Genomic DNA, 24,386 nt, shown 5'->3' on the forward strand with positions numbered 1-24,386 from the left:
GGAAATATGTCCTAGAGGCAATAATAAAGTTATTATTTATTTTCTTATTTCATGATAAATGTTTATTATTCATGCTAGAATTGTATTAATCGGGAACATAATACATGTGTGAATATATAGACAAACAGAGTGTCACTAGTATGCCTCTACTTGACTAGCTCGTTAATCAAAGATGGTTATGTTTCACAACCATAGACAAAGAGTTGTTATTTGATTAACGGGATCACATCATTAGGAGAATAATGTGATTGACTTGATCCATTCCGTTAGCTTAGCACTCGATCGTTTAGTATGTTGCTATTGCTTTCTTCATGACTTATACATGTTCCTATGACTATGAGATTATGCAACTCCCATTTACCGGAGGAACACTTTGTGTGCTACCAAACGTCACAACGTAACTGTGTGATTATAAAGGAGCTCTACAGGTGTCTCCAAAGGTACATGTTGGGTTGGCGTATTTCGAGATTAGGATTTGTCACTCCGATTGTCGGAGAGATATCTCTGGGCCCTCTCGGTAATGCACATCACATAAGCCTTGCAAGCATTGCAACTAATGAGTTAGTTGCGAGATGATGTATTACGGAACGAGTAAACAGACTTGCCGCTAACGAGATTGAACTAGGTATTGAGATACCGACGATCGAATCTCGGGCAAGTAACATACCGATGACAAAGGAAACAACGTATGTTGTTATGCGGTCTGATCGATAAAGATCTTCGTAGAATATGTAGGAGCCAATATGAGCATCCAGGTTCCGCTATTGGTTATTGACCGGAGACGTGTCTCGGTCATGTCTACATTGTTCTCGAACCCGTAGGGTCCGCACGCTTAAGGTTTCGATGACAGTTATATTATGAGTTTATGAGTTTTGATGTACCGAAGGAGTTCGGAGTCCCGGATGAGATCGGGGACATGACGAGGAGTCTTGAAATGGTCGAGACGTAAAGATCGATATATTGGACGACTATATTCGTACATCGGAAAGGTTCCGAGTGGTTCGGGTATTTTTCAGAGTACGCGGGAGTTACGGGAATACGGGAGAAGAAGTATATGGGCCTTATTGGGCTTTAGGGGAGAGGGAGAGGCAGGCCGCGCGCCCCCCAAGGTCTAGTCCGAATTGGACTAGGGGGAGGGGCTGCGCCCCCTCCTTCCTTCTCTTCCCTCTTCCCCTTCCTTGTCTCCTACTCCTACTACATGGAAGGACTCCTAGTTGGACTAGAAAAGGGGGAATCCTACTCCCGGTGCGAGTAGGACTCCCCTAGGGCGCGCCATAGAGAAGGCCGACCCACCCCTCCTCCACTCCTTTATATATGGGGGCAGGGGGCACCCTATAGACACACAAGTTGATCCCCGTGATCGTTTTCTTAACCGTGTGCGGTGCCCCCCTCCACCATACTCCTCGATAATATTGTAGCGGTGCTTAGGCGAAGCCCTGCGACGGTAGAACATCAAGATCGTCACCACGCCATCGTGCTGACGGAACTCTTCCCCGACACTTTGCTGGATCGGAGTCCGGGGATCGTCATCGAGCTGAACGTGTGCTAGAACTCGGAGGTGCCGTAGTTTCGGTGCTTGATCGGTCGGGCCATGAAGACGTACGACTACATCAACCGCGTTGTCATTCCGCTTCCGGTCTACGAGGGTACGTAGACAACACTCTCACCTCTTGTAGCTATGCATCACCATGATCTTGCGTGTGCATAGGAAAATTTTAAATTACTATGTTCCCCAACAGTGGCATCCGAGCCTAGGTTTTATGTGTAGATGTCATATGCACGAGTAGAACACAAGTGAGTTGTGGGCGATATAAGTCATACTGCTTACCAGCATGTCATACTTTGGTTCGGCGGTATTGTTGGATGAAGCGGCCGAACCAACATTACGCGTACGCTTACGCGAGACTGGTTCTACCGACGTGCTTTGCACACAGGTGGCTGGCGGGTGTCAGTTTCTCCAACTTTAGTTGAACCGAGTGTGGCTACGCCCGGTCCTTGCGAAGGTTAAAACAGCACCAACTTGACAAACTATCGTTGTGGTTTTTTGATGCGTAGGTAAGAACGGTTCTTGCTAAGCCCGTAGCAGCCACGTAAAACTTGCAACAACAAAGTAGAGGACGTCTAACTTGTTTTTGCAGGGCATGTTGTGATGTGATATGGTCAAGACGTGATGAAATATAAGTTGTTGTATGAGATGATCATGTTTTGTTGAAGTTATCGGCAACTGGCAAAATCCTTATGGTTGTCTCTCTATTGCATAAGATGCAAGCGCCCAATAATTGCTTTAATTTATCGCTATGCGATAGCAATAGTTGCAAGAGAAATTGTTGGCGAGACGACCACATGACGACACATTGATATAGATCAAGATGATGGAAATCATGGTTTCATGCCGGTGACGATAGAGATCATGACAGTACTTTGGAGATGGAAATCAAAGGCGCAAGATGATGATGGCCATATCATGTCACATATTTTGATTGCATATGATGTTTATCTTTTATACATCTTATTTTGCTTAGTTTGACGGTAGCATTTTAAGATGATCTCTCACTAATTATCAAGAAGTGTTCTCCCTGAGTATGCATCATTGCGAAAGTTCTTCGTGCTGAGACACCACGTGATGATCGGGTGTGATAGGCTCTACGTTCAAATACAACGGGTGCAAAACAGTTACACACGCGGAATACTTAGGTTATACTTGACGAGCCAAGCATATACAGATATGGCCTCGGAACACGGAGACCGAAAGGTCGAGCGTGAATCATATAGTAGATATGATCAACATAGTGATGTTCACCAATGAAACTGCTCCATCTCACGTGATGATCGGACATGGTTTAGTTGATTTGGATCACGTGATCACTTAGATGACTAGAGAGATGTCTGTCTAAGTGGGAGTACTTAAGTAATATGATTAATTGAACTTAAATTTATCATGAACTTAGTCCTGGTAGTATTTTGCAAATCATGTTGTAGATCAATAGCTCGCGTCGTTGCTTCCCTGTGTTTATTTTGATATGTTCCTAGAGAAAATTGTGTTGAAAGATGTTAGTAGCAATGATGCGGATTGGATCCGTGATCTGAGGTTTATCCTCATTGCTGCACAGAGGAATTATGTCCTTGATGCACCGCTAGGTGACAGACCTATTGCAGGAGCAGATGCAGACGTTATAAACGTTTGGCTAGCTAAATATGATGACTACTTGATAGTTTAGTGCACCATGCTTAACGGCTTACAATCGGGACTTCAAAGATGTTTTGAACGTCATGGACCATGTGAGATGTTCCAGGAGTTGAAGTTAATATTTCAAGCAAATACCCGAGTTGAGAGATATGAAGTCTCCAACAAGTTCTATAGCTAAAAGTTGGAGGAGAATCACTCAACTAGTGAGCATGTGCTCAGATTGTCTGGGTACTATAATCGCTTGAATCAAGTGGGAGTTAATCTTCCAGGTAAGATAGTGATTGACAGAATTCTCTAGTCACCATCACCAAGTTAGTAGAACTTCATGATGAACTATAGTATGCAAGGGATGAAGAAAACAAATCCCGAGCTTTTCATGATGATGAAATCGATGAAGGTAGAAATCAAGAAAGAGCATCAAGTGTTGATGGTTGACAAGATCACTAGTTTCAAGAAAAGGGCAAAGGGAAAAAGGGGAACTTCAAGAAAAACAGCAAGCAAGTTGATGCTCAAGTGAAGAAGCCCAAGTCTGGTCCTAAGCCTGAGACTAAGTGCTTCTACTGCAAAGGGACTGGTCACTGGAAGCGGAACTACCCCAAGTGATTGGCAGATAAGAAGGATGGCAAAGTGAACATAAGTATATTTGATATACATGTTATTGATGTGTACTTTACTAGTGTTTATAGCAACCCCTCAGTATTTGATACTAGTTCAGTTGCTAAGAGTAGTAACTCGAAACGGGAGTTGCAGAATGAACAGAGACTAGTTAAGGGTGAAGTGACGATGTGTGTTGGAAGTGGTTCCAAGATTGATATGATCATCATCGCACACTCCCTATACTTTCGGGATTAGTGTTGAACCTAAATAAGTGTTATTTGGTGTTTGCGTTGAGCATGAATATGATTTGATCATGTTTATTGTAATACGGTTATTCATTGAAGTAAAAGAATAAATTGTTGTTCTGTTTACATGAATAAAACCTTATATGGTTACACACCCAATGAAAATAGTTCATTGGATCTCGATTGTAGTGATACACATATTCATAATATTGAAACCAAAAGATGCGAAGTTAATAATGATAGTGCAACTTATTTGTGGCACTGCTGTTTAGGTCATATTGGTGTAAAGCGCATGAAGAAACTCCATGCTGATGGGATTTTGGAATCACTTGATTATGAATCACTTGATTAGGAATCACTTGGTGCTTGCGAACCATGCCTTATGGGCAAGATGACTAAAGACTCCGTTCTCCGGAACAATGAAGCGAGCAACTGACTTATTGGAAATAATACATACTGATGTATGCGATCCGATGAGTGTTGAAGCTCGCGGCGGGTATCGTTATTTTCTGACCTTCACATATGATTTGAGCAGATATGGGTATATCTGCTTGATGAAACATAAGTCTGAAACATTTGAAAAGTTCAAATAATTTCAGGGTGAAGTGGAAAATCATCATGACAAGAAAATAAGGTTTCTACGATCTGATCGCAGAGACAAATATTTGAGTTACGAGTTTGGTCTTCAATTAAAACATTGTGGAATAGTTTCACAAACTCATGCCACCTGGAACACCACAACATAATGGTGTGTCCGATCGTCATAACCGTACTTTATTGGATATAGTGCAATCTATGATGTCTCTTACCGATCTACCACTATCATTTTGGGGTTATGCATTAGAGACAGCTCCATTCACGTTAAAAAGGGCACCATCTAAATTCGTTGAGACGACACAATCTGAATTATGGTTTGGCAAGAAACCAAAGTTGTCGTTTCTTAAAGTTTTGGGTTGTGATGCTTATGTGAAAAAGTTTCATCCTGATAAGCTCAAAGCCAAATCGGAGAAATATGTCTTCATAGGATACCGAAAGGAGACTGTTGGGTACACCTTCTATCACAGATCCGAAGGCAAGACATTCATTGCTAAGAATGGATCCTTTCTAGAGAAGGAGTATCTCTCGAAAGAAGTGAGTGGGAGGAAAGTAGAAAACTTGATAAGGTAATTGTACCTTCTCCCTTATTGGAAAGTAGTTCATCACAGAAATCTGTTCTTGTGACTACTACACCAATTAGTGAGGAAGCTAATGATGATGATCATGTAACTTCAGATCAAGTTACTACCGAACCTCGTAGGTAAACCAGAGTGAGATCCGCACCAGAGTGGTACGGTAATCCTGTTCTGGAGGTCATGTTACTTGACCATGACGAGCCTACGAACTATGAAGAAGCGATGGTGAACCCAGATTCCACGAAATGGCTTGAGGCCATGAAATCTGAGATGAAATCCATGTATGAGAATAAAGTATGGACTTTGATTGACTTGCCCAATGATCGGCGAGCCATTGAGATTAAATGGATCTTCAAGAGGAAGACGGACGCTGATAGTAGTGTTACTATCTACAAAGCTAGAATTGTCGCAAAAAAGGTTTTTTTGACAAGTTCAAGGTGTTGACTATGATGAGAGTTTCTCACTCGTATCTATGCTTAAGTCTGTCTGAATCATGTTAGCAATTGCCGCATTTTATGAAATCTGGCAAATGGATAAACAAAACTGCATTCCTTAAATGGATTTATTAAAGAAGAGTTGTATACGATGCAACTAGAAGGTTTTGTCGATCCTAAAGGTGTTAACTGAATATGCAAGCTCCAGCGATCCATCTATGGACTGGTGCAAGCATCTCGGAGTTGAAATATACGCTTTGATAAGTTGATCAAAGCATATAGTTTTATACAGACTTGCGGTGAAGCCTGTATTTACAAGAAAGTGAGTGGGAGCACTATAGCATTTCTGATAAGTATATGTGAACGACATATTGTTGATCGGAAATAATGTATAATTTTCTGGAAAGCATAAAGGAATATTTGAAAGGAGTTTTTCAAAGAAAGACCTCGGTGAAGCTGCTTACATATTGAGCATCAAGATCTATAGAGATAGATCAAGACGCTTGATAAGTTTTTTTAATGAGTACATACCTTGACAAGATTTTGAAGTAGTTCAAAATGGAACAGTCAAAGAAAGAGTTCTTGCCTGTGTTGCAAAGTGTGAAATTGAGTAAGACTCAAAGCTCGACCACGGCAGAAGATAGAAAGAGAATGAAAGTCATTACCTATGCCTCAGCCATAGATTCTATAAAGTATGCCATGCTGTGTACCAGATCTGTTGTATACCATACACTGTGTTAAGCGAGGGAATACAATAGTGATCTAGGAGTAGATCACTGGACAGCGGTCAAAATTATCCTTAGTGGAATAAGGATATGTTTCTCGATTATGGAGGTGACAAAAGGTTCGTCGTAAAAGGGTTACGTCGATACAAGTTTTGGCACTGATCCGGATGACTCTTAGTCTTCATCTGGATACATATTGAAAGTGGGAGCAATTAGCTAAAATAGCTCCGTGCAGAGCATTGTAGACATAGAAAATTGCAAAATACTTGCGGATCTGAATATGGCAGACCCGTTGACTAAACTTCTCTCACAAGCAAAACATGATCACACCTTAGTACTCGTTGGGTGTTAATCACATAGCAATGTGAACTAGATTACTGACTCTAGTAAACCCTTTGGGTGTTGGTCACATATCGATGTGAACTATGGGTGTTAACCACATAAAGATGTGAACTATTGATGTTAGATCACATGGCGATGTGAACTAGATTATTGACTCTAGTGCAAGTGGGAGACTGAAGGAAATATGCCCTAGAGGCAATAATAAAGTTATTATTTATTTCCTTATTTCATGATAAATGTTTATTATTCATGCTAGAATTGTATTAACCGGAAACATAATACATGTGTGAATACATAGACAAACAGAGTGTCACTAGTATGCCTCTACTTGACTAGCTCGTTAATCAAAGATGGTTATGTTTCCTAACCATAGACAAAGAGTTGTTATTTGATTAACAGGATCACATCATTAGGAGAATAATGTGATTGACTTGACCCATTCCGTTAGCTTAGCACTCGATCGTTTAGTATATTGCTATTGTTGGGGAACGTTGCAGAAAATTAAAATTTTTCCTACGGTTTCACCAAGATCCATCTATGAGTTCATCTAAGCAACGAGTCGAGGGAGTGAGTTTGCATCTACATACCACTTGTAGATCGCGTGCGGAAGCTTGCAAGGTGATGATGGAGTCGTACTCGACGTGATTCGAATCACCGATGACCAAGTGCTGAACGGACAGCACCTCCGCGTTCAACACACGTACGGGACGGGAGACGTCTCCTCCTTCTTGATCCAGCAAGGGGGAAGGAGAGGTTGAGGAAGACAGCTCCACCGGCAGCACGACGGCGTGGTGATGGTGGAGAAGCAGTACTCCGACAGGGCTTCGCCGAGCACACAACGGAGGAGGAGAGGTGTTGGGGAGGGGAGGGCTGCGCCTTGGAGGGTGGTCTGGGCTGCCCTCCCCTCACCCCTCTATTTATAGGGGGAAGGGAGAAGGGGGCCGGCCCCTCTAGATCCCATCTAGAGGGGGGCGGCGGCCAAGGGGAGAGGGGGAGAGGGTGGCTTGCCCCCCAAGCCAAGGGGGCGCCCCCTCTAGGGTTCCCCCCTCAACCCTAGGCGCAAGGGCCCAAGGGAGGGGGTGCGCCCAGCCCACCAGGGGCTGGCTCCCTGCCCCACGCAGCCCATGTGGTCCCCCGGGAGGGGTGGCCCCTCCCGGTGGACCCCCGGAACCCTTCCGGTGGCCCCGGTACAATACCGGTATGACCCCGAAACTTCCCGGTGCCCGTTTGACAACTTCCCATATATAAATCTTTACCTCCGGACCCTTCCGGAGCTCCTCGTGACGTCCGGGATCCCATACGGGACTCCGAACAACATTCGGTAGTCACATACTAGTCTTCCTAATAACCCTAGCATCACCGAACCTTAAGTGTGTAGACCCTACGGGTTCGGGAGACATGCAGACATGACCGAGACGCTCTCAGGTCAATAACCAACAGCGGGATCTGGATACCCATGATGGCTCCCACATGCTCCTCGATGTTGTCATCGGATGAACCACGATGTCGAGCATTCGATCAAACCCTGTATACAATTCCCTTTGTCAATCGGTACGTTACTTGCCCGAGACTCGATCGTCGGTATCCCAATACCTTGTTCAGTCTCGTTACCGGCAAGTCACTTTACTCGTACCGTAATGCATGATCCCGTGTTCAACACCTTGGTCACATTGAGCTCATTATGATGATGCATTACCGAGTGGGCCCAGAGATACCTCTCCGTCATACGGAGTGACAAATCCCAGTCTCGATCCGTGTCAACCCAACAGATACTTTCGGAGATACCTGTAATGCACCTTTATAGTCACCCAGTTACGTTGTGACGTTTGATACACCCAAGGCATTCTTACGGTATCCGGGAGTTACACGATCTCACCAGGGACATATTGTGGTCTAAGTATTCACACGTGTATTACGATTTCCGGATAATACAGTTATAGCATGAACAAAAGACAATTATCATGAACATTGAAATATAATAATACTTTTATTATTGCCTCTAGGGCATATTTCCAACAGTCTCCCACTTGCACTAGAGTCACCAATCTAGTTACATTGTGATGAATCGAACACCCATAGAGTTCTGGTGTTGATCATGTTTTGCACGCGAGAGAGGTTTAGTCAGCGGATCTGCGACATTCAGATCCGTGTGCACTTTGCAAATCTCTATGTCTCCATCTTGAACATTTTCACGGATGGAGTTGAAACGACGCTTGATGTGCCTGGTCTTCTTGTGAAACCTGGGCTCCTTGGCAAGGGCAATAGCTCCAGTGTTGTCACAGAAGAGTTTGATCGGCCCCGACGCATTGGGTATGACTCCTAGGTCGGTGATGAACTCCTTCACCCAAATCGCTTCATGCGCTGCCTCCGAGGCTGCCATGTACTCCGCTTCACACGTAGATCCCGCCACGACGCTCTGCTTGCAGCTGCACCAGCTTACTGCTCCACCATTCAACATATACACGTATCCGGTTTGTGACTTAGAGTCATCCAGATCTGAGTCGAAGCTAGCGTCGACGTAACCCTTTACGACGAGCTCTTCGTCTCCTCCATAAACGAGAAACATGTCCTTCGTCCTTTTCAGGTACTTCAGGATATTCTTGACCGCTGTCCAGTGTTCCTTGCCGGGATTACTTTGGTATCTTGCTACCAAACTTACGGCAAGGTTTACATCGGGTCTGGTACACAGCATGGCATACATAATAGATCCTATGGCTGAAGCATAGGGGATGACACTCATCTCTTCTTTATCTTTTGCCGTGGTCGGTGACTGAGCCGAGCTCAGTCTCACACCTTGTAACATAGGCAAGAACCCCTTCTTGGACTGATCCATTTTGAACCTCTTCAAAATCTTATCAAGGTATGTGCTTTGTGAAAGACCTATGAGGCGTCTCGATCTATCTCTATAGATCTTGATGCCTAATATATAAGCAGCTTCTCCAAGGTCCTTCATTGAAAAACACTTGTTCAAGTAGGCCTTAATGCTGTCCAGAAGTTTCGTATCATTTCCCATCAAGAGTATGTCATCTACATATAATATGAGAAATGCTACAGAGCTCCCACTCACTTTCTTGTAAACGCAGGCTTCTCCATAAGTCTGCGCAAACCCAAACGCTTTGATCATCTCATCAAAGCGAATGTTCCAACTCCGAGATGCTTGCACCAGTCCATAAATGGATCGCTGGAGCTTGCATACTTTGTTAGCGTTCCGAGGATCGACAAAACCTTCCGGCTGCATCATATACAGCTCTTCCTTAAGATGTCCGTTAAGGAATGCCGTTTTGACGTCCATCTGCCATATCTCATAATCATAGTATGCGGCAATTGCTAACATGATTCGGACGGACTTCAGCTTCGCTACGGGAGAGAAAGTCTCGTCGTAGTCAATCCCTTGAACTTGTCGATAACCCTTAGCGACAAGTCGAGCCTTATAGATGGTAACATTACCATCCGCGTCCGTCTTCTTCTTAAAAATCCATTTGTTTTCTATCGCTCGCCGATCATCGGGCAAGTCTGTCAAAGTCCATACTTTGTTTTCATACATGGATTCTATCTCGGATTTCATGGCTTCAAGCCATTTGTTGGAATCCGGGCCCGCCATCGCTTCTTCATAGTTCGAAGGTTCATTGTTGTCTAACAACATGATTTCCAGGACAGGGTTGCCGTACCACTCTGGTGCGGAACGTGTCCTTGTGGACCTACGAAGTTCAGTAGTAACTTGATCCGAAGTACCTTGATCATCATCATTGTTTTCCTCTTCAGTTGGTGTGGGCATCACAGGAACGGTTTCCTGCGCTGCGCCACTTTCCCGTTCAAGAGGTAGTACTTCATCGAGTTCTACTTTCCTCCCACTTACTTCTTTCGAGAGAAACTCTTTTTCCAGAAAGCATCCGTTCTTGGCAACAAAGATCTTGCCTTCGGATCTTAAGTAGAAGGTATACCCGACAGTTTCCTTAGGGTATCCTATGAATACGCATTTTTCCGACTTGGGTTCGAGCTTTTCAGGTTGAAGTTTCTTGACATAAGCATCGCATCCCCAAACTTTTAGAAACGACAGCTTAGGTTTCTTTCCAAACCATAATTCATACGGTGTCGTCTCAACGGATTTAGACGGTGCCCTATTTAAAGTGAATGTAGCTGTCTCTAGAGCGTATCCCCAAAATGATAGCGGTAAATCGGTAAGAGACATCATAGACCGCACCATATCCAATAGAGTGCGATTACGACGTTCGGACACACCGTTTCGCTGAGGTGTTCCAGGCGGCGTGAGTTGTGAAACGATTCCACATTTCCTTAAGTGTGTACCAAATTCGTGACTTAAGTATTCTCCTCCACGATCTGATCGTAAGAATTTTATCTTTCGGTCACGTTGATTCTCTACCTCACTCTGAAATTCCTTGAACTTTTCAAAGGTCTCAGACTTGTGTTTCATTAAGTAGACATACCCATATCTACTCAAGTCATCAGTGAGAGTGAGAACATAACGATATCCTCCGCGAGCCTCAACGCTCATTGGACCGCACACATCGGTATGTATGATTTCCAACAAGTTGGTTGCTCGCTCCATTGTTCCGGAGAACGGAGTCTTGGTCATTTTGCCCAAGAGGCATGGTTCGCATGTGTCAAACGATTCATAATCAAGAGACTCCAAAAGTCCATCAGCATGGAGCTTCTTCATGCGCTTGACACCAATGTGACCAAGGCGGCAGTGCCACAAGTATGTGGGACTATCGTTATCAACTTTACATCTTTTGGCATCCACACTATGAACATGTGTAACATTACGCTCGAGATTCATTAAGAATAAACCATTGACCATCGGAGCATGACCATAAAACATATCTCTCATATAAATCGAACAACCATTATTCTCAGACTTAAATGAGTAGCCATCTCGTATTAAACGAGATCCAGATACAATGTTCATGCTCAAACATGGCACTAAATAACAATTATTAAGGTTCAAAACTAATCCCGTAGGTAAATGTAGAGGCAGCGTGCCGACGGCGATCACATCGACTCTGGAACCATTCCCGACGCGCATAGTCACCTCGTCCTTCGCCAGTCTCCGTTTATTCCGCAGCTCCTGCTGTGAGTTACAAATATGAGCAACGGCACCGGTATCAAATACCCAGGAGTTACTACGAGTACTGGTAAGGTACACATCAATCACATGTATATCAAATATACCTTTGGTGTTGCCGGCCTTCTTATCCGCTAAGTATTTGGGGCAGTTCCGCTTCCAGTGACCCTTCCCCTTGCAATAAAAGCACTCAGTCTCAGGCTTGGGTCCATTCTTTGACTTCTTCCCGGCAACAGGCTTACCGGGCGCGGCAACATCTTTGCCGTCCTTCTTGAAGTTCTTCTTACCCTTGCCCTTCTTGAACTTAGTGGTCTTATTGACCATCAACACTTGATGTTCTTTCTTGATTTCAGCCTCTGCTGACTTCAGCATCGAGAACACTTCAGGAATGGTCTTTACCATCCCCTGCATGTTGTAGTTCATCACAAAGCTCTTGTAGCTTGGTGGGAGCGACTGGAGGATTCTGTCAATGACCGCCTCATCTGGGAGGTTTATGTTCAGCTGGGTCATACGGTTGTGCAACCCAGACATCTTCAGGATGTGCTCACTGACAGAACTGTTTTCCTCCATCTTACAACTGTAGAACTTGTCAGAGACATCATATCTCTCGACCCGGGCATGAGCTTGGAAAACTAGTTTCAGCTCTTCGAACATCTCATATGCTCCGTGGTGCTCAAAACGCTTTTGGAGCCCCGGTTCTAAGCTGTAAAGCATGCCGCACTGAACGAGGGAGTAATCATCAGCACGAGCTTGCCAAGCGTTCATAACGTCTTGGTTCTCTGGGACGGGAGCGTCACCTAGCGGTCCTTCTAGGACATATTGCTTTCTGGCAGCTATGAGGATGATCCTCAGGTTCCGAACCCAGTCCGTATAGTTGCTTCCATCATCTTTCAGCTTGGTTTTCTCTAGGAACGCGTTGAAGTTCATGTTGACATTAGCGTTGGCCATTGATCTACAAGACATATTTGCAAAGGTTTTAGACTAAGTTCATGATAATAAAGTTCTAATCAAATTATGAACTCCCACTTAGATTAGACATCCCTCTAGTCATCTAAGTGTTACACGATCCGAGTCGACTAGCCCGTGTCCGATCATCACGTGAGACGGACTAGTCATCGTCGGTGAACATCTTCATGTTGATCGTATCTTCCATACGACTCGTGTTCGACCTTTCGGTCTCCGTGTTCCGAGGCCATGTCTGCACATGCTAGGCTCGTCAAGTTAACCCTAAGTGTTTTCGCTGTGTAAAACTGTCTTACACCCGTTGTATGTGAACGTAAGAATCCATCACACCCGATCATCACGTGGTGCTTAGAAGCGACGAACTGTAGCAACGGTGCACAGTTAGGGGAGAACACTTCTTGAAATTTTGTAAGGGATCATCTTATTTACTACCGTCGTCCTAAGTAAACAAGATGCATAAACATAATAAACATCACATGCAATTATATAGTTGTGACATGATATGGCCAATATCATAAAGCTCCATTGATCTCCATCTTCGGGGCTCCATGATCATCTTGTCACCGGCTTGACACCATGATCTCCATCATCATGATCTCCATCATCGTGTCTTCATGAAGTTGTCACGCCAACGACTACTTCTACTTCTATGACTAACGTTTAGCAATAAAGTAAAGTAGTTTACATGGCGTTATTCAATGACACGCAGGTCATACAAAAAATAAAGACAACTCCTATGGCTCCTGCCGGTTGTCATACTCATCGACATGCAAGTCGTGAATCCTATTACAAGAACATGATCTCATACATCACAATTCATCATTCATCACAACTTCTGGCCATATCACATCACATGATCAATCGCTGCAAAAACAAGTTAGACGTCCTCTAATTGTTGTTGCATCTTTTACGTGGCTGCGATTGGGTTCTAGCAAGAACGTTTTCTTACCTACGAATCACCACAACGTGATTTTGTCAACTTCTATTTACCCTTCATAAGGGCCCTGTTCATCGAATCCGCTCCAACTAAAGTGGGAGAGACAGACACCCGCCAGCCACCTTATGCAACTAGTGCATGTCAATCGGTGGAACCGGTCTCACGTAAGCGTACGTGTAAGGTTGGTCCGGGCCGCTTCATCCCACAATACCGTTGAGCAAGAAAAGACTAGTAGAGGCAAGTAAGTTGACAAGATCCACGCCCACAACAAATTGTGTTCTACTCGTGCATTAGAGAACTACGCATAGACCTAGCTCATGATGCCACTGTTGGGGAACGTTGCAGAAAATTAAAATTTTTCCTACGGTTTCACCAAGATCCATCTATGAGTTCATCTAAGCAACGAGTCGAGGGAGTGAGTTTGCATCTACATACCACTTGTAGATCGCGTGCGGAAGCTTGCAAGGTGATGATGGAGTCGTACTCGACGTGATTCGAATCACCGATGACCAAGTGCTGAACGGACAGCACCTCCGCGTTCAACACACGTACGGGACGGGAGACGTCTCCTCCTTCTTGATCCAGCAAGGGGGAAGGAGAGGTTGAGGAAGACAGCTCCACCGGCAGCACGACGGCGTGGTGATGGTGGAGAAGCAGTACTCCGACAGGGCTTCGCCGAGCACACAACGGAGGAGGAGAGGTGTTGGGGAGGGGAGGGCTGCGCCTTGGAGGGTGGTGCGGCTGCCCTCCCCTCACCCCTCTATTTATAGGGGGAAGGGAGAAGGGGGCCGGCCCCTCTAGATCCCATCTAGAGGGGGGCGGCGGCCAAGGGGAGAGGGGGAGAGGGTGGCTTGCCCCCCAAGCCAAGGGGGCGCCCCCTCTAGGGTTCCCCCCTCAACCCTAGGCGCAAGGGCCCAAGGGAGGGGGTGCGCCCAGCCCACCAGGGGCTGGCTCCCTGCCCCACGCAGCCCATGTGGTCCCCCGGGAGGGGTGGCCCCTCCCGGTGGACCCCCGGAACCCTTCCGGTGGCCCCGGTACAATACCGGTATGACCCCGAAACTTCCCGGTGCCCGTTTGACAACTTCCCATATATAAATCTTTACCTCCGGACCCTTCCGGAGCTCCTCGTGACGTCCGGGATCCCATCCGGGACTCCGAACAACATTCGGTAGTCACATACTAGTCTTCCTAATAACCCTAGCGTCACCGAACCTTAAGTGTGTAGACCCTACGGGTTCGGGAGACATGCAGACATGACCGAGACGCTCTCAGGTCAATAACCAACAGCGGGATCTGGATACCCATGATGGCTCCCACATGCTCCTCGATGTTGTCATCGGATGAACCACGATGTCGAGGATTCGATCAAACCCTGTATACAATTCCCTTTGTCAATCGGTACGTTACTTGCCCGAGACTCGATCGTCGGTATCCCAATACCTTGTTCAGTCTCGTTACCGGCAAGTCACTTTACTCGTACCGTAATGCATGATCCCGTGTCCAACACCTTGGTCACATTGAGCTCATTATGATGATGCATTACCGAGTGGGCCCAGAGATACCTCTCCGTCATACGGAGTGACAAATCCCAGTCTCGATCCGTGTCAACCCAACAGATACTTTCGGAGATACCTGTAATGCACCTTTATAGTCACCCAGTTACGTTGTGACGTTTGATACACCCAAGGCACTCTTACGGTATCCGGGAGTTACACGATCTCATGGTCGAAGGAAGAGATACTTGACATTGGCAAAGCTCTAGCAAAATGAACTACACGATCTTTTATGCTATGCTTAGGATTGGGTCTTGTCCATCACATCATTCTCCTAATGATGTGATCCCGTTATCAACGACATCCAATGTCCATAGTCAGGAAACCATGACTATCTGTTGATCACAACGAGCTAGTCAACTAGAGGCTCACCAGGGACATATTGTGGTCTAAGTATTCACACGTGTATTACGATTTCCGGATAATACAGTTATAGCATGAACAAAAGACAATTATCATGAACATTGAAATATAATAATACTTTTATTATTGCCTCTAGGGCATATTTCCAACAGCTATTGCTTTCTTCATGACTTATACATGTTCCTATGACTATGAGATTATGCAACTCCCGTTTATCGGAGGAACACTTTGTGTGCTACCAAACGTCACAACGTAACTGGGTGATTATAAAGGAGCTCTACAGGTGTCTCCAAAGGTACATGTTGGGTTGGCGTATTTCGAGATTAGGATTTGTCACTCCGATTGTCGGAGAGGTATCTCTGGGCCCTCTCGGTAATGCACATCACATAAGCCTTGCAAGCATTGCAACCAATGAGTTAGTTGCGAGATGATGTATTACGGAACGAGTAAAGAGACTTGCCGGTAACGAGATTGAACTAGGTATTGAGATACCGACGATCGAATCTCGGGCAAGTAACATACCAATGACAAAGGGAACAACGTATGTTGTTATGCGGTCTGACCGATAAAGATCTTCGTAGAATATGTAGGAGCCAATATGAGCATCCAGGTTCCGCTATTGGTTATTGACCGGAGACGTGTCTCGGTCATGTCTACATTGTTCTCGAACCCGTAGGGTCCGCATGCTTAAGGTTTCGATGACAATTATATTATGAGTTTATGAGTTTTGATGTACCGAAGGAGTTTGGAGTCCCGGATGAGATCGGGGACATGACGAGGAGTCTCGAAATGGTCGAGACATAAAGATCGATATATTGGACGACTATACTCGGACATCGGAAAGGTTCCGAGTGGTTCGGGTATTTTTCGGAGTACCCGGGAGTTACGGGAATACGGGAGAAGAAGTATATGGGCCTTATTGGGCTTTAGGGGAGAGGGAGAGGCAGGCCGCGCGCCCCCAAGGCCTAGTCCAAATTGGACTAGGGGGAGGGGCTGCGCCCCCTCCTTCCTTCTCTTCCCTCTTCCCCTTCCTTGTCTCCTACTCCTACTACATGGAAGGACTCCTAGTTGGACTAGGATAGGGGGAATCCTACTCCCGGTGCGAGTAGGACTCCCCTAGGGCGCGCCATAGAGAAGGCCGACCCTCCCCTCCTCCACTCCTTTATATACGGGGGCAGGGGGCACCCCATAGACACACAAGTTGATCCTCGTGATCGTTTTCTTAGCCGTGTGCGGTGCCCCCCTCCACCATACTCCTCGATAATATTGTAGCAGTGCTTAGGGGAAGCCCTGCGACGGTAGAACATCAAGATCGTCACCACGCCGTCATGCTGACGGAACTCTTCGCCGACACTTTGTTGGATCTGAGTCCGGGGATCGTCATCGAGCTGAACGTGTGCTAGAACTCGGAGGTGTCGTAGTTTCGGTGCTTGACCGGTCGGGCCATGAAGACGTACGACTACATCAACCGCGTTGTCATTCCGCTTCCGGTCTACGAGGGTACGTAGACAACACTCTCCCCTCTCGTAGCTATGCATCACCATGATCTTGCGTGTGCATAGGAAAATTTTAATTACTATGTTCCCCAACATTTCGCCCATTCATTTCCTCCTTCGGGGCTGCTCCCTCCCTGTCTCCGGCCGGCCGGCGTGCCGTGCCCTGGCCGCGCCGCCCCCGTCCTGCGCCGGTGGCGAACTCCGCAGCGGCGCCTGGGGAAACCCTCGTGCCCCGGTTGGTTGCCCCGGACCGGTCGTTGCGCTGCTGCTGGGCCTCCCTGGGGCCCAACCAGTCGGGCCTTCCCCCGGGCTGTCGGCTGCTGGACCCCCATGTGGGATGCGGGCCGCCGACCGCTTCGTGGGCCGGCCGTCTAGCCCGGCCGCGCGTGGTGTGGCCCAGCAGCGCCCCCCGGCGCGGTCTGGCCCGTCCCGGCGCTCGATTTGCCCCCCTGTAGGGTTTTCCCGTGCCCCCCGTGCCTCGCCCCTCGCTCCCCATCCCGCCGCCACGCAGGCCACCTCCCTTGTCCCCTCCGGCCGCCGCGCCTCTCGCCCCCCTCCCCCGCCGGCCATGCCCTGGGACTGGGGCGATGCCGAGCCCCGCCCGAAGCGGCGTGTGGATGACCGCCGGGATCCTCCGCGCTCCTCCCCCGACGGCCTCCGGCAGGAGGCTGACCTCCGGAGCCAGCTCACCTCCCACCCGGCTCGCCGTTCCCCTGCTCGTGACTCCCGCGACCCCCGCCGCTCCCCTCCCCGCCAATCACGCCGCTCCCCAGCGCGGGATGACTACCGTTCACACTCGCCAGCCCGCCGGGATCCGCCTCGGGAGGACTCTCGGGACCGGGCCAACTCGCCTGCCCAGCGCTCCCCTGCCCGAGGCCGGTCACCGACCCGGCGCTCGCCGGCCCGTGTCAGCCGTGGCTCCCGCCGGCCTTCCCCTTCGCGTCAGGCTCCTCCCGCCTCCGGGTCCATCGCCCCTGAGAACCGGCATTACCAGCCCCCGCGCGCCCAAGCCGCTTTTCCACCATCTAACGGTGGCAACGGGAACCATGGGCGCCCGGGCGCTAAGAAGAAGAATAAGAAGGGGCCGCCTCGCCCTCCACCTGCCGCCTCCTCCGCCGCCGTGGTGACCCCGGTCTCGGGTGCCGTCGCCGCCCCCGAGGGTCCGCCGTGCTTCAACTGCGGCCTGTCCGGCCACTTCCAGGTGGCTTGCCCCAACCCACTGACCTGCTACCTCTGCAAGGAAGCCGGACACCCTGCGGTTCTCTATCTGGAGCGCCCGGTCACAGAGGAGATCATGATGTACGGCCACGACATCGAGGACATGGGCTTCTTCCACATTGAGGTGCCGGAGCTCCCGCCTCCCTCCCCCTCGCTCCTGGCCCTTGTGACGGTCGTGGGGGAGGGCGTCGCCACTTCGGAGCTGATCGAGGCCGAGCTCAACCACCTCTGCCGATGCAAGTGGGATTGGCAGGTGACCTCCACCGCGCCCAACTCCTTCTCGGTGATCTTCCCCGATGCCCTGAGCATGGGCCTCTGCACCCGTAGCGACAACATCACCTTGGCCCTCAACGGGATTGTGGTGAATATCTTCAAGCTGAGGTGGGATCCCAAGGCCGTGGCGGTCCTCAACACTGCTTGGCTCCTCATCGCTGGCCTCCCAGACGTGGCCCGGTCTGAGCGGGTCATTCGCAGTATGTCCAATATCCTGGGCAAGGTGGTGGTGGTCGACGAGCTCTCTCTGCGCAAGGAGGAGGAGGTCCGGGTCAAGGTGAAATGCCTGGACGCCTCCAAGCTCCACACCATGCTTCGGGTCTTCTTCAACGACGACGGATACGACCTCACCATCTGCCCCGAGCCGCCGAACCACATCGGCCGCCACGCCTCTTCGCTAACAGCCTCCACGGGGCGGGCCCACGGATGCCGATGGCTCCCACCACCGGCGCCCCCGCCACTCCCGCTTCGACGACCACGAGGAGGACAACAACATCTCTGAGCGCTCCCTCTCCCCGTCTCGTGAGCCCGCCAACCCCCCCTCGGGTCGCGGCGGCTCCGGGCAGGGCCGCACCCGAGTGTCTGCCACTGACCTCGCGGTGGCTCTTCAGCTGGCCGTACCCCCAGTGGCGCCCTCTCCCCCTGCCTCGGAGTCAGCCAGTGACATCTCGAGTGTTGGTATGCTCGTCGTGCCCCCCTCGTCGCCCCGTTCTCCGTCCGCCGATTCCGCTCGCCGCTCCTCTCCATCGGATCCGGAACCACCGTTCCCCCCGGCCCCGACCCCTCCGGTCCTCACGGGAGGTGACGGTGGGACCCCTCCCCTTGGAGAGCTCTCTCTGGTGCTCCCGCCGGTGGGGGATGAGTCTGGTGACACCCTGGTGCTCGTCGCCCCGCTTCCCACGCTGGTGACCCCGACGCCCACCCCACTTCCCCTGCCTCCCCGGCTTCGGTGGTGGCCGTGGTCATCACCACTCCGGTCTCCGCGATCCCTCCCCAGACGGTGGCGTACACCAGGCGACCCCGCTCCTCCTCGATGCCGGTGACGGTGTCTCGCCGCAGCGCCCGCCTCGATGCGGCCCGCCCGGCTGATGCCTCGGTTCCGTCCATCGCCGAGCGTGCTGAGATCCGGGCGGCTGCCCGGAACCTCGAGTCAGGTGTGGATTCTGCCTTCCCCAGTTCTTCCTGTTGTTCCTTTTCCGCGCTTGAGGCCGTTCCTCTTGGACACCTTTCCAAGGTGGCCACTGACTCAGCCATCGTTTTCAGGGGGAAGTGGGTCCCCCCTTAGAGCAGATCGCGGCCATTAGGGCTCGCGAAATCCTGGATGGTAAGCTGGCTGAGACTCGGGCTCGCCTGCGTAGGACCCCTTAGGACCAGACTGCCCGTACCGCTGTTCAGGCCCCTTCGATGGTCAACGGGGCTATTCGTGGGCGCACTTGGTCCCGCACTGCTGCTCTCCGCGCCCAAAGCGCATTTCGTGTTCTGGGGTCAAGCAGCCCCCCGATGGGGGCTTAGATGCGGGCCCTTTTTTGGAACATCCGCGGCTTCGTTCATGATGGCCGACGCCGCCAACTAGTCGAATACGTGCGTGACAAACACATTGACATCATTACGATCCAGGAAACCTTGCGTACTGAGTTCTCCCTTCATGAGCTTGACTGCCTCAGCTCTCACCTCTTCGCCTGGCATTGGCTCCCTTCTAGTGGGACCATGGGCCACTCCGGTGGCATCCTTTTAGGGGTTAAGGATGCCACCTTCGAGGTGGGCGGCATGGACCGGGGCGAATTCTTCGTTAGCATAGAGATTCTTGAGCGAGCTCTGAACTTCAAATGGGAGGTCATGATTGCCTATGGTCCGGCGGATCACCGCCGTTCCCCGACCTTCCTTGCGGAGCTCCACCAAAAGATCTCCGCCTCCCTCCTCCCAGTAGTTGTGGGTGGAGATTTTAACCTCATCCGTTCTCCGGACGAGAAGAATAATGATAGGATTAACCTCCCCCGTATGCAGTTGTTCAACGACTGGATCGCAGAGCTCGGCCTCCGGGAGATCGAGTGGACGGGGGCGCGATTCACCTGGACTAACCGCCAGGCCGACCCGACGCGATCCGTCTTGGATCGTGTCCTAGTTTCCCCGGAGTGGGAATTGAGGTGCCCCCTGACCTCGCTCCGGGCGATTACCCGGATTGGGTCTGACCACGTCCCTCTCCTCCTATCCTCTGCGGACGAGCGCCCCCCTCCCGCCGCGGTTTAGGTTTGAGTCCTTTTGGCTCAAACAGGCCGGTTTTCGGGATGCGGTCTCTGCTCGTTGGACTCTTGCTCGCACCTCTCCCCATCGCTCCATGTCCGCCGTTGACTCGTGGCACTTCTGCGCCAAGCTTGCTCGCCAATTCATGAAGGGCTGGGGCACTAATCTTGGCCGTGACCTCCGCGAGCGTAAAAGATCTCTCCTGTTGGCTATTCATGCTCTGGACGCCCGGACCGACTCCTCCGGGCTCTCCCCAGATGAGTGGATGCTGAGATATGATCTTGAGGATTAACTCTCCTCCATCTACACAGATGAGGAGGCATACTAGAGGTTGTGTGGTACCCAAAGATGGGTGCTCCGCGGCGATGCAAACACTGCATATTTCCAGGCGGTTGCGAATGGCCGAGGCCGAAGAAATTCCATCCACTGCTTGTGGGAGGATGACGCCCCCCTTGTCCGCCCCGCGGCCATTCGGGCTCATGTAGATGACTTCTACAAAGCCCTCTTTACCCCCACCCCTCGGGGTGGCACTAGTCTCGCCCCCGACACTTGGACGGGGGTGGAGTTGGTTTCCGACGAGGCCAACGGGGCCCTTGTTGCCCCCTTAGCCGAAGAAGAGGTACTCGCGGCCATTAAAGGAATGAACCCCTCCTTGGCCCCGGGTCCGGATGGCTTGCCCATTACGTTCTTTAAAACGTTCTGGCAGACAGTCAAACCTGAGGTCATGGCCCTCTTCAAGGAGTTCTATTCGGGCTCTATGGACCTTGGTCGCCTCAATTATGGGATCATTACCCTCATCCCAAAGGTTCCGGGCGCCTCTGATATTCGCCAGTTCCGTCCCATCACCATGATTAACGTGATATTCCGGATCCTGGCCAAAGGGTACGCCAATAGGGTGACCCTGCTTGCTAACTCGATCACTCACCCGAACCAATCGGCCTTCATCCAAGGCCGGTTTATTTTAGATGGCGTGTTGGTCTTCCATGAAGTCCTTCACGAAGTTCGGGTGAAAAAACATCGCGATGTCTTCCTGAAGCTGGACTTTCATAAAGCTTATGATACTGTGCACTGGCCTTTCCTTCGGGAAGTGCTGCTGCGTAAGGGCTTTGACGACCGCTGGGTGACTCACGTGATGCAATTAGTCTCCTATGGGCGGACCGCGGTGAACATCAACGGCGAGATTGGGCCATACTTCCCCACTCTCTATGGGGTGCGTCAGGGGGACCCGTTCTCGCCGTTCCTGTTCAACATGGTGGTCGATGCTCTGGCCGCCATCCTGGACAAAGCCAAGGGTGCCGGTCATATTCACGGCATTGTCCCCCACCTAGTCGGAGGGGGAGGGGTCTCCCTCCTTCAATACGCGGATGACACCATAATAATGGTTGAAGGTTCTACTCAGGACGTGGCTAACCTGAAGTTCCTCCTCCCGTGCTTCCAGCAGATGTCGGGCCTAACGTTCAACTTCGATAAGAGCGAAGTGATGGTTCTTGGTTACCCTCCGGTGGAAGCTCAGGCTATCGCTGACCGACTTAACTGTCGGCTGGGTTCTTTCCCCACGACCTACCTGGGGATCCCCATTAGTGATTCGCGCCTCACCGTGGCGGACCTCCGCCCCACGGTGACCCGTATGCAACATCGCGTCGAGCCTTGGAAAGGGCGTTGGCTATCGAAGGCTACGCGTGTGATTCTCATCAACTCCTCTCTCGCCAGCCTTCTTTGGTACCTCATGAGATTGTATAGCCTCCATGAAACGCTGCACACGGAAATTGCCAAGTACCAATCCAGGTTCTACTGGGCTGGCGAGGATGACAGACAGAAGTACCATATGGCCAGTTGGCCGGACATATGTAAACTCAAGGACCAGGGGGTCTGGGGATTTTGTCCTCCCGACGCATGAACATCGCCCTCCTGACCCGGTGGCTATGGCGTATTGCTAATGGTGACGGAGGGCTTTGGCTCACCATCATCCGGAACAAGTACCTCCGTGGACAACCTCTGGCTTTCTGTCAGCGTTCGGGCGGATCCCAGTTTTGGCAGGCCGTCATTCAGCTGCTCCCTGTGCTTCACATTGGCACGTCCATCTCGGTTGGGTCTGGGTCCGCGACCCTGCTTTGGTTTGATCGGTGGATCGGCGACACCCCTCTAGCCGCCCGCTTTCCCGAGCTCTTCGCCATTGTTGTTGACCCACGGGTCTCTGTTGAGACAACCCTTATTGACTTAGAGCGCCTCGCGTTTCGCCGCCCTTTTGGCCCGCCCGAAGTGGCCGCCTGGGGTGCCCTCCTCGAGGACATCGCCCTTCTCCCGATGAACGTCACCGACACCCTGGACGCCATCTCTTGGCACCTAGAATCTTCCGGACGCTTCTCTACTAAGTCCCTATACGCGGCCATCGCGCCTTCGCCCGCCCCCGAGCCCTTCAGTTTGATCTGGGATATCCGCCTGCCACTGAAGATTAGGATCTTCCTTTGGCAATGGATCCGTGGATGCCTCCCCTCCGGAGTCGAAGTCCTCAAGCGTAACGGACCTGGAGATGGGCTTTGCCCCCTATGCGGCACGGTGGAGGACGCTAACCACATCTTCTTCGCGTGCTCCACGGCCCAGTTTCTTTGGTCCAGTTTCCGCGAGACGGTTGGTGGACAGTGGTGCAATTCCAATTTCCCCGACCTTCTCGCAGAGATCCATGCCTACGACGCTGTGGACTGTCCGCAATAAGCTTGTCATCCAAAAGGTTACTCTCAGACGTGCTACTGACGCCATTTTTAAAATGTGTGGGTACCTGCAGCTTTGGCAGGCGCTTAGCCGCCCTCAGGATCGGGACGTCATCAACACCCTCCTCGCCGACCTTCGATCGCTCACCTTCCGCCTAGCGCCACCGCTTCCGCCGCCCCCCCGGAGCCCGACTAGTTGCAGTCATTTATTTCTGTTCTAGGGCTTGTTGAGCTGTGCCCTCAGCATTAACCCTTATGGATCCTGTGTTCTGTATGAACTTGGTGTGTGTGTGTGTGTTTGAACCTCTGTGGATTGTTGGCTTGGACATGTGCTTTATAATATAAAGCGAGGCGAAAGCCTTTTTCAGTAACCATCTCACCGAACAGGAAAAAAATTGAGTGGAGACCAGCTGCAAACCTCCTCCCGTGCATACCTGATCCGATCTGCCGCCACCTGTCCCTGCTCTCCATCTAACGCTATCCTCTCATCCCCACCTGCACGTACGCTTCTCGGCTCGAGTACCTTGCATCGGCTCCAGGAAACAAACTACACGGCTCGTATCAATCAGTTCCGCGGTAATCGGAGTTTCCATGGCCGAGCGATCGGAGCCTTCTTCTCCATGCGATTGGACTGGTGGGCATGGGATTCCTGGGTCGGCTATGGTCGCACCGCGCCAGAACGCCTCGCCGCCCTCTCTCTCCCATGGCTACATCGGCCCGGAACGAGAGCCATGGCCGCCGCGGGCCGTGCTCCCGCTGCCTGAAGTGTTGCCTCCATCGAGAAGGACGGGAGTCGTCATGCCAGAGTTCGGCCCTGTCGCTGCCTTGGATCATGTAAACCATGCGAAT

Source organism: Triticum aestivum, chromosome 1A (genome assembly GCF_018294505.1).
Source record: "Triticum aestivum cultivar Chinese Spring chromosome 1A, IWGSC CS RefSeq v2.1, whole genome shotgun sequence".
Lineage (NCBI taxonomy): Eukaryota > Viridiplantae > Streptophyta > Magnoliopsida > Poales > Poaceae > Triticum > Triticum aestivum.